Source organism: Neophocaena asiaeorientalis, unplaced genomic scaffold (assembly GCF_003031525.2).
Source record: "Neophocaena asiaeorientalis asiaeorientalis breed wild unplaced genomic scaffold, Neophocaena_asiaeorientalis_V1.1 scaffold497, whole genome shotgun sequence".
NCBI classification, from domain to species: domain Eukaryota; kingdom Metazoa; phylum Chordata; class Mammalia; order Artiodactyla; family Phocoenidae; genus Neophocaena; species Neophocaena asiaeorientalis.
Window position 1 is genome coordinate 1131048 of NW_020174568.1, and position 11978 is coordinate 1143025.

Below are 11978 nucleotides of genomic sequence, written 5' to 3' on the forward strand. Positions count from 1 at the left end.
TTGAGCACTTGTATGTACTGGTTTGTGTTCCTGCCAGAAGGATGGCTCCCAACGGAAGGACTCGTTTTGTCCTTGTACCCTTGCCACTCACAGGAGGAGCTCGGCGATTGCTGGGTACTTGGCAAAGCACGTTCCACCCTGAGCAACTTCCAGCATTCCACAAAGCTATCAGAACTTCTAGAGCTCAGAAGCAGCAGCGCCCACGGCCCCCAACTGGCCCTGGGACACATACAGTGCTACGACAGACCATGTTGCCTCTTCATTTTCATTCATCTCAAGGTATTTTCTAATTTCCCTTGTGATGTCTTGACTCATTGGTTATTTAGAAGTATGCTGTTAATTTGGACATATCTGTAAATTTCTCAAATTCCGCTCTGTAGTTGATTTCTAATTTCATCCCATTGTTGTGGGAAAACATACTTCGTATGTATCATTTCCATTTTTTTGCACTTATTGAGGTTCATCTTATGCCTTAGCATATGGTCTATGCTGGAGAGTGTTCCATGTGCACTTGAGAGTCACGTGTTTTCTGCTGTTGTTGGGTGGAGTTGTCAGTAGATGTCGTTTAGGTCTAGTTTGTTTCGGGTATTGTTAAAGTCTTCTCTTTCCTTGGTGATCTCTGTCTAGCGGATCTGTCCTCTATTTTTAAAATGTATTTGATGGCAAAGGGAAAATTATAACACTGCTCAGTGGCATTTACAGTTCATGTACGTGTAGTATAAGACATCTACAACATGAAGGGGGGAAGGTAAAGCTATCTATATGGCCATAAGGTTTCTGCATTCTACCTGAAATGGCGAAGTATTCGTTCGGAGTACTCTGTGAATAATTATCTATATTGGAAGCCCTAGAGCCACCATTTAAAAAACAACTATACAAAGAGATATATTCAAAAAAATAGATAAATCAAAACGGAATGAGGGGGCTTCCCTGGTGGCGCAGTGGTTGAGAGTCCGCCTGCCGATGCGGGGGACACGGGTTCGTGCCCCGGTCCGGGAGGATCCCACGTGCCGCGGAGCGGCTGGGCCCGTGAGCCGTGGCCGCTGAGCCTGCGCGTCCGGAGCCTGTGCTCCGCGACGGGAGAGGCCACAGCAGTGAGAGGCCCGCGTACAGCAAAAAAAAAAAAAAAAAAAAAAAAAACGGAATGAGAATATTATTATACAAAGTACTCAAATAACCAAAAAGAAGGCAGAAAAGAGTAAACAGAGGAATTAAAAATGGAATAAACAGAATCCAAATAATAAAACAGGAGACATAGATCTAAACATCAATAATTATGTTAAATATAAATGAACCAAACGTAACAAAAGACACTGTCAGAGTGGATAAACAATACCTAACTGTATGTTGAACAAGAAACTAGCTTTAGCTTTTCTTGTCATTTTATAATGGCGTACATACATCAGAAGCAAAGGGATGAAAAAGAAATATAGAAACTTTAACCAAAAGAGCTAGAGTGGCCATATTAGTATCAGACAAAGTAGATTTCAGAGCAAAGAAGATCATCGGGGATAAAGAAGGACATCACACAATAATAAAGGGTCAATTCACCAAGAAGACACAACTCTCCTAAATGTGTTTGCATCTAACACCAGAGCTTCAAAATTCATGAAGCAAAAACTGACAGAACTAAAGGGAGGGATAGACAAATCCAAAATTATAGCTGAAGACTTCAATACTCCTCCCTCAGTAACTGACATAATTAGGAGACAGAAAATCAGTAGTGACACAGACCGAACAGGACCATCAACCCAGTGGATCTAATAGACATTTGTGGAACACTCCACCCATCAACAGCAGAATATCCATCCTTTTAAAGTGCACGTGGTAGATTCACCAAGGTAGACTATATCTTGGGTCATAAAACAAACCTTATCCATTTAAAAACAGTAACTAAAATCATGTAAAGTTAGTCCTCTGATCTTAGTGCAAGTAGACCAGGAGTCGATAAGACCAACATAGCAAGAGAATCTCTAAACACTTGGAGGTTAAACAACAGACTTCTAAATAATCGATGGATCAAAGAGAGAAAGTCGAGGGAAATTAGAAAATGTCCATCTCCCTCATGAACTTAAATGCAAAATCCTCAAGAAAAATTAGCAAATTGAATTGAGTAGTATATAAAAGGTTAATACAAACCCATCCATGAAAAGTCATGAAATTCTGTAAAATGCTGTACCATAGATGAAACTGGAAAAAACATAAGGCTAAGTTAAATAAGCCAGGCACAAAAGGACGAATAATGTATGATTCCCATTCTATGAGGTTCCTAGAATAGGCAAATTCATTAGAGACAGAGTAGAGGGTACCAGGGGATGGGGATGGGGGGATGGGGAGTTACTGTTTAATGGGTACAGCGTTTCTGTTTGGAATGATTAAAAAACTTTAGGAGATGGATAGTGGTGATGGCTGTACAACACTGTGAATGTATTTAATGCCATTGACTTATACACTAAAACATCGTTAAAATGGTAAATTTGATGTTCTGTGTATTTTACCACGATAAAGAAACAAGCCACGGAGCAACTAAGCCCGTGCGCCACAGCTACTGAGCCTGCGCTCTAGAGCCCGCAAGCCGCAACTACTGAACCCGTGCGCCACAACTACTGAAGTCCGCACGCCTAGAGCCCGTGCTCCGCAACAAGAGAAGCCCACGCACCGCAACGAAAAGTAGCCCCCACTCGCCGCAACTAGAGAAAGACCACGCTCAGCAACAAAGACCCAATGCAGCCAAAATATAAAATAAATAACTTAAAAAAAGCAATATCAAAAAATAAAAAATTATAAAATAGATAACCAACAAGGACCGACTGTATAGCACAGGAAATACTGCTCAATATTCTGTAATAACCTAAATGGGAAAAGAATTTGAAAAAGAATAGATATGTGTATATGTAGAACTGAATCACTTTGCTGTACACCAGAAGCTGGCTCGACATTGTTAATCAACTACGCTCCAATATAAAATAAAATATTAAAAAACCCAAAAACATACAATCTAACTTATGGACTGTTAACAGCTAACTTTTAAAGGCTTTTCTTTTTTTTTTTTTTTTTTTTTTTTTTTTTTTTGTGGTACGCGGGCCTCTCACTGTTGTGGCCTCTCCCGTTGCGGAGCACAGGCTCCGGACGCGCAGGCTCAGCGGCCATGGCTCACGGGTCCAGCCACTCTGCGGCATGTGGGATCTTCCCGGACCGGGGCACGAACCCGTGTCCCCTGCCTCGGCAGGCAGACTCTCAACCACTGCGCCACCAGGGAAGCCCCTGTGTTTCCTTTTTTAAAAATAAAATACATTACGAAAAACAAATCATACTTAAAAGTCCGACCCAGAATGTGAAGCTTAATCGACTGCTGCTGCTCATTATGGAAAGAATAAAATGTTCTCTCTCTCTCTACCTTTTTTTTTCTTAATTAATTAATTTACTTTTGGCTGCGTTGGGTCTTCGTTGCTGCACGCGGGCTTTCTCTAGTTGCAGCGAGCTGGGGCTACTCTTTGTTGCAGTGCACGGGCTTCTCACTGCAGTGGCTTCTCTTGTTGTGGAGCACGGGCTCTAGGCGCACAGGCTTCAGTAGTTGTGGCACGCGGGCTCAGTAGTTGGGGCACGCAGGCTCTAGAGCACAGGCTCAGTAGTTGTGGCGCATGGGCTTAGTTGCTCCGCGGTATGTGGGATCCTCCCGGACCAGGGACCAAACCTGCATCCCCTGCATTGGCAGGCGGACTCTTAACCACTGCGCCACCAGGGAAGTCCCTCTCTATCTTTAAAAAAAAAAGAAACAAGCAAAACACGACACCACCGTGTGGGGTATATCCTGGGAATTCAAGGAAGGCCTAACATTCTAAAATCCAATGTAATCAGATTAACAACTTAAAACATTACATGATCGTATCAACTAATACAGACAAAGCATTCGACATATATCAATGTCCATTCATGATAAAGACTGTCAGCAAACCAGGAATAAAAGGAAATCTCCTTAAGTTGATAAAGGCATCTACAAAAAACCTATAGCTAACATTGTACTTATTGGTGAAAGTCTTTCTCCTTAAGACTGGAAACAAGGAAAAATGTCCTCGCTCACCTGTCTCACTCAAACTTCTACTAAAATTCCTAGACCATGCTGTAAGGCGAGAGAAAGAAACAAAAGGCATACAGATCGGATAACATGACTGTCTGTGTAAAATCCCAAGTAACCTACAAAGAAATGTTTAAAAACTCCTTGAATTAATAGGCGGGTTTTAACAATGTCACAGGATACAAGGTCAAGTGACAAAAATCAATTGTATTTCTCTATATGAGCAATGTACAATTGTAAGCTAATATCTAAAAAATAACATTTACATCAGCTCTATGAAAAATGAAATAGCTATAACCTAACAAAACATGTCAGGATGTGTATACTTAAAACCGCAAAACACTGATGAAACTGAAGACCTTGAATAACTGGTCCATGCAGTGGACTGGAAGACATGGTAGAGATGGTGATTCTCTCTGCCCTAGTCTACAGATTGAACACGTCTACAATCAAGTTCCTGCAGAATATTTTATAGATACAGAAAATGTGACTGTAGAATGGATGTGGACAGGCAAAGGAACTAGAACATAACAATTCTGACAAAGAGTGTAAAGTTGGAGGAATCACACTACTTGATTTTAAGATGTATATAAAGCGGCAGCGATCAAGACAGTGAGGTATCTGTGAAAAGTTCGACGCATAAATCAATGAAGCAAAAGGGAGAGTCCAGACACAGATGCTAACGTGGTCATTTGATTTCTATAAAGGGGCCAGAGCAATTTAATGGAAAAGGATACTGCTATAGCAATTAGACATCCATAGGCAAAAAGGCTCTTGACAAAAACCTTCCACTTAGTGAAAAAATTAACTGAAAGTGGGTCATACATCTAAATATAAAGTGTAAGATAGAAGAAAACCTTCATGACCAGGGGTCCTAAGTCCTTAGATGTGACAGCAAAAGCATGATTCAGAAAACTAAAGAATTGATAAACTACACTTTATCAAAATCAAAAAATGTCTCCCTTGTGGAAGACACTGTGGAGAGAATGAAATAAACTATAGACTAGGAGAAAATGTTTCCCAGTTACATGTCTGACAGAGGACTTGCAGTCAGGGTACATAAAGTCCACTCAAAACTCAACAGCGAGACAACTGTTGATGAAAATTCAATTAACAATCAAGGTAAGAAGAAAAAAAAGGAATTTTATTCGAGCCAAACTGAGGATTACAACCTGGGAAGCCGGGCTCTCGGAAGATCTGAGAACTGTTCTACCTGTTAGATGTGGAAGGCACAGTCATAAACAGTTTTCAAGACAAAGGATCGTAAATCAAAGTGACTTACTTATTTTGCATATCACCGAGGATACACAGCCCAGGTGCAAGTCACCATGACCCCCTGCAGAGCTGGGAAAGAGCAGGATTCTTTTAAGAAGTCACATGGCTGGCTCAGAAGAAAGGACAAAGGACAGCTCTCTACCTCGGAGCAGGCACTCCCATCTCTGAGGAGGTCTGGTTAATGTGTAATGCACATGCGCACTGCTCATTAGGGAGGGAGGGGGAAACCCCGGGGCACACAGACAGAGACCTTGATGTTTAAATTTTCTTGTCCTGCCTTAAAATGTAGATTTTATTTCATCACAACAAACAACCGGATTAAAATATGGGCAACAAGTAAAACACAGAGTTTACCAAACAAGATATATGGCTGGCAAATATGCCTATGAAAAAATGTCCAGCAATATTACCTGTGAGGGGCTAACACAGAACCATGACAAATTCTGCTACACACTTTTTAGAATGGCTTAAATTTAAAAATGCTGGCAATACCGAGTGATGACAAGGGTGCCGAGCAACCAGATCTTTCACGTACTTCTGATGGGAATGCAGCATTGAGATGGCCACTCCGTCAGCTTGGCAGCTTCTTATAAAGCTATACATAACACCCACTATAGGACCTAACAGTCCCGCTCCTGAGTCTTTTTTTTTTTAATCCACTGGAAGTTTTATTTCTTTAGGATTTTATCCCAACCAGTCTTTTAAAAACCAAGTAACACAGCCCTGCGGGGTAGGGACTGGGGACTGCACCTCCCTCCTCACCGTGGACAGCAGTGGGAAAGAGGGAGGGGACGGGACAGGTGGCTATAGCAAGACAGCATCAGCAGTAACAGGGGCAGCTACCCCCCAGAGCCAGCGCCCTCCTCTCCTAGGCCCCGGCTAGAGCCCCTATGGCTTGGGGTGGGCGGTGGGTAGAACCCACCCCAGGCCCTCCCCCATCCCTCCTCAGCCTCCTTGGGGCTCAACCCATTTCTTCCGGCAGGAGACTGAGGCACACAGAGAAGAGGGCGTGGGAGAGGTGGATGCTGGAAAGGCAAGGAGGTGGCACGAAGGAGGTGAGAGGCTTGGGCGAGACTCTGGCTTGGAGGCCTGAGTCTTTCTTTAGAGGACTTATAAACAAAGTTTTCCTTAAAGGGCCAGAGAGTAAATATTTTAGGCTTATAGGACATAGGTCTCAGTCACAACTAACTACTCTGTCACAGCACAAAACAGCCATAAGACACCGCATAAACGAATGGTCGTGGTCGTATTGCAGAAAATTTTTATTTGCAAAAACAGGCAGCCAGGGACTTCCCTGGTGACGCAGTGGTTAAGAATCTGCCTGCCAACGCAGGGGACATGGGTTCGAGCCCTGATCCGGGAAGATCCCACATGCCGCGGAACAACTAAGCCCGTGCGCCACAACTACTGAGCCTGCGCTCTAGAGCCCACGAGCCACAGCTACTGAGCCTGCGTGTCACAACTACTGAAGCCCGTGCGCCTAGAGCCCGTGCTCCACAACAAGAGGAGCCACTGCAATAAGAAGCCCGCGCACCGCAACGAAGAGTAGCCCCCACTCACCGCAACGAGAGAAAGCCCGCACGCAGCAACGAAGACCCAACTCAGCCAAAAACAAATTAATTTATTAAAAAAGAAAAAACAGGCAGCCAGTCCACACACAGGCCATAGTTTGCAAACCCTTGCCCTAGAGAAATGAAAACTTGTGTTCATTGAAGAAAAAACTGGTAAAAAAATGTTTACAGCAGCTCTCTTCACGACCACCAGAAACTGGCAACAACCCACATGCCCTGCAACTGGTCAATGGATAACCCTGTGGTCCGTTCACCTGTGGAATGTTACTCAGCAACGAAAAAGAATGAACTATTGAGGATGCAAAAACGTGGATGAATTTCAAAGGCCTTATGCTGAGTGAACAAAGCCAGTATGAAAACACACAGTATGATTCCATCCGTAAGACGTTCCTGAGAAGACAAGACTACAGTGTGGGGAGTGATCAGTGCTGGGAGGGTGCGATTCTAAAGCAGTCGTGTGAGTCAGTTTGGGGAATGATGGAGTTGTTCTGTATCCCGACTGTGGTAGTCATTACATGAATCTATGCATGCCTTAAAAGTCATGAAACTATACACCCCCCAACGGGCAATTTTTCTATGTGATCATCTACCAAAAACTACCAACGTCAGTTTTCCCTAATAAAAAGACAGTAATCATCACTTTGTGCGTTCATTTCTTCACCACCTAATCCCTCAACTGTCTGCAGGCTGCTTTCTGCCTGCACCATTTCTTTCAAAAATCAGCTTATAGGAAACAAGTCTAAAGAGTTTTCCTCAGTCATCATTCCTGATCTTTTTGCAGCATTTTACACTGTTGATTATTCTCTCCTTAAAGCTCTGTGTGTTAGCTTCTGGGACGCTGTAGTTTTTGGGTTTTCTGTCAGCCACACTGACTGCTACAGGTAGTATCTATTTTCCAACACGACTCTTTCCTTTCTAAGTTCGACGTCAATAGAATTATGAGAGCTTTGCCATCCAACACACCAGACACACATGGCAATTGAACACCTGAAATGTAGCTGGTCCTCCTGAGGAACTGGATTTTTAATTAATTTAAAATTTAAAACTTGCTATTCAATTCAATTATTGGTAACTTCTAAGCATGTTCAGGACAACTTGGGTATATGAATCTATTTTTTCAACCCTAAATTTTATGAAATCTAAACGCAGATTCAATTTCCACAGATCAGATTTTGAACGCTTGGTACAAAGAAAAGAATGTAAGATAGCTTATTAACAATTTGCTCATATTAATTGCATGCTGAAATTATAATGTTTTAAATATACTGGGTTGAATAAAAGGCTATTCAAATGAATTTCTCCTGTTCCTTCTTATTTTTTAAAGTGTGGCTTCTAGAAAATTTTAAAATCCATGTTGGGTCACATTAGATTAGACAGCACTGATTTAGGGACTTCAATTTCCAGAGACGCATACATACAAACACACATGTGCATGCATATACATACATATATATGTATACACATATTGATGTACACATACAAATGCATATACATACGTGTGTATACACATTTCTTAATTTATGATTTGTGCAAGCTCTGCCTGCATGATCCCAGGCAGGGTTGTGCTATCATTCGATAGCTCTAAATCCTTCCTCAGCTCATGGGTGAAAGATCCATTTCTGCACCTGTAAGGCAGTTTAGGTTGTACAGACATTGAGAGTAGCATGTACTAAAGCCTCTATTTTTACAGATGTGATGAAAGCAAAAGTTTTAAAATGAAAACTTCATTTTGTCCAAGAACAAAAGATAGCATCGGTGGCAACGTGCAGTCCTGTTGGTTCCTCCTGTTTCTGAGGTTCTTTATGAACATTTTAACCTCATCGTGTCTACTAAGTTCAAAAGTCATGAGAAAAAAATGAGAGAGAAAAAGAGAAAAGCAAAAGAGAAAAACAAAAAAATGTCATGAGAATATTCACAGTGCTACCTACGAGTAGCTTAGGATTACTGTAGAATCATACAAAACAAGAGCGCTGAGAAAATGATGGGATGAACTGACGGTATGAGTGATTCTGAAGAAAGAAAGAGTCATGTGATTACATGAAAGACAAGGTGTCCGCCAGGGATGATAAGCAGCCACAGAGGACAGGTGGACTTGAGGAGACAAAAAAGCTCCTGATTGTGATCAGCATCAATGCTGGATGCCTGTCAGTTCAATTAATTCAGAAGTTGAGGACTCAGATGAATCAGGTAAAACTGTGGCTGATGAAAGACATCATACGTCAGATATTTCTATGGATTCAACTCTCATTTGAATTAAATTTGCAATGCATCGACATGGGTGACGCAGCCATTAGAGTGGAATCCATCCCACCGGTAAGGTGGTCCTCGTAGAGAACATTACAGTTAGCTGTGTGATTTGGGGGAAGGATAATTACTTGTGAGGACAAGTTGGGATGGATCTGGTCCATGCTGGGAAAAGATGTGGGCTAGGATGGACATCTTCCTGGAGAAGAATGTCTATTTTTAAAGCCCAGCAGGACAGACTCATCCTCCCATTTGGTGAAAACTGAAGTTTCAAAGCTTAATAAATGTATTTAAGAAAAGCCTCTTGAGTGCCTCAAGGTTTTCTCTTTGGCTTACTCCTTTTCAGTATATTCTAGTAAAACAGATTAAAGGTAGTAATTTTACCAGGTGTGCTTGGCCAAGTTGCTTTCCTGTCCACTCCTTTGGTTTCCTTATCTGTCGACTTGAGCATAATAACAAACAACATTACCTTCACGAAGCTGTTGGAAGCATCAAATGAGTCAATACATGTGAAGCTGTTGGGCTGCACCCCGCAGGCCTACAAGCCCTGTGCTTGCCCAGCTTCAAGACAGAAGAGCCCGGAGTCAGCAACAGAGACATCGATGGTTTAATGGATGGGGGAGCTTACACGTCTGAAGCAAGATCCTGGAGCAACACCCCACTGTGTGCAGTGGACCGAGGGCAGGACAGGGTGGCGTCTTCACTTCCTCGGGGAAAGAGAGATTACCAGTTATAGGGGAACTGACTTCAGGTGGGCTCATTAGTTACCAGGGAAACCAGTAGAGGGGGCAGGCCCCTCACCACTCCCTTGATAAGCTGTCATTAGCTGGGACCTGGGGCAAGTACCGGGTGGGCCAAAGGTTCGTTTGGTTTTTTCCATAAGGTGCCTCTAGCAGCACTTAGTGGTCTTTAACTTCATTCGAAACAATTTCGTTAGACTGTATGTGACAGCTGTCATATCAGCGTGCATTTAAAAAAAGACTTATCAAAATTGGTGAATTTTTGTGTAGCCATTTTAATATTGAAGATGGAAGGAAAAAAGCATTTTCGGCATATTATGCTCTATTATTTCAAGAAAGGTAAAAACACAACCGGAAAACACACACACACACACACACACAACCGAATTGCAAAAAAGGATTTGTGCAGTATATGGACAAGGTGCTGTGACTGATCGAACGCGTCAGAAGTGGTTTGTGAAGTTTCGTGCTGGAGATCTCTCGCTGGACGATGCTCCACGGTCAGGTAGACCAGTTGAAGTTGATGGTGATCAAATCGAAACAATAATTAAGAACAAGCAATGTTATACCACGCGGGAGATAGCCGACATACTCAAAATCTCCAAATCAAGCACTGAAAATCGTTTGCACCTGATTGGTTATGTTCATCACGTTGATGTTTGGATTCCACATAAGTTAAGCGAAAAAAACCTTGACCATATTTTCACACGTGATTCTCTACTGAAGCATAATAAAAACGTTCCATTTTTAAAACCGATTGCGATGGGCGATGAAAAGTGGATAGGTACAACAATGTGGAACGGAAGAGATTGTGGGGCAAGCAAAATGAACCATGACCAACCACACCAAAGGCCAGTTTGCATTCAAAGAAGGTGGTGTTGTGTCTATAGTGGGATTGGAAGGGAGTCCTCTCTTATGAGCTTCTTCCGGAAAACCAAACAATTAATTCCAACAAGTACTGCTCCCAAGTAGACCAACTGAAAACAGCACTCGACGAAAAGCGTCCGGATTAGTCAACAGAAAACACATAATCTTCCATCAGGATAGCGCAAGACTGCGTGTTTCTCTGATGACCAGGCAAAAAAAAAAAAAACTGTTACAGCTTGGCTGGGAAGTTCTGATTCATCTACCATATTCACCAGACATTGGGCCTAGGGATTTCCATTGATTTCGGTCTTTAGAAAATTCTCTTAATGGAAAAAAATTCAGTTCCCTGAAAGACTGTAAAAGGCACCTGGCACAGTTCTTTGCTCAAAAAGATAAAAAGTTTTGGTAAGATGGGATTATGAAGTTGCCTGAAAAATGGCATAAGGTAGTGGAAAAGGGTGAATACGTTGTTCAATGTAGTTCTTGGCGAAAACGAAAAATGTGTCTTTTATTTTTACTTAAAAAACGGAAGGCACTTTTGGCCCACCCAATACTAGGAAGATCAACTACCCAAGGTAGGCTCTTCCAAACCAGCCACCCTTATTCACATCCAACACGATTGAAATAAAACAGAACCAGAACGTTCTGTTTTATTTTCCCTCTTTATAAAGGCAATAATTGCTCATTGTGGAAAATTTGGAAAAATTGAAGTCAAAAAGGATAGGCTGTAAGAGGCCAGGTTAGTTCCATGTGTTGAATAAAACTGTTTTAAGTCTATAAAAAAAGGATCAAAATTATCCATAACCATAAATTCTAAACTCCCTGTATACACGGATGTGATCTTTTTAATCCTAAAACCTACTGAAAACATTTTATGAAACTTGTTTTAAGCTAAGACCTAAAAATTCAAATTCCGAAAACGAGCGCTTTGACGCACACGATTGGCGCCGAAGAGTGACGTCGGCACCGGGTACCCCGTCCGCCTCCAGCGCCTGTGGGGCGGGTTATTCACGGACGTTGCTTCTCGCGGCCCGCGTAGTCGCTATGCACTTTCTGCCGCGTCACACAGCCCGCGAGCTTCTCATTTTCGCGCCGCGCAAGCGCAGTCACCTCCGCGCGCCGGCGCCCACGGGCCTGCGCGGCGCACAGGGCTGACGCGACACGCACGCACGCACACTCGCAGGCGCGTCGGCCTCTCGCCGGCGA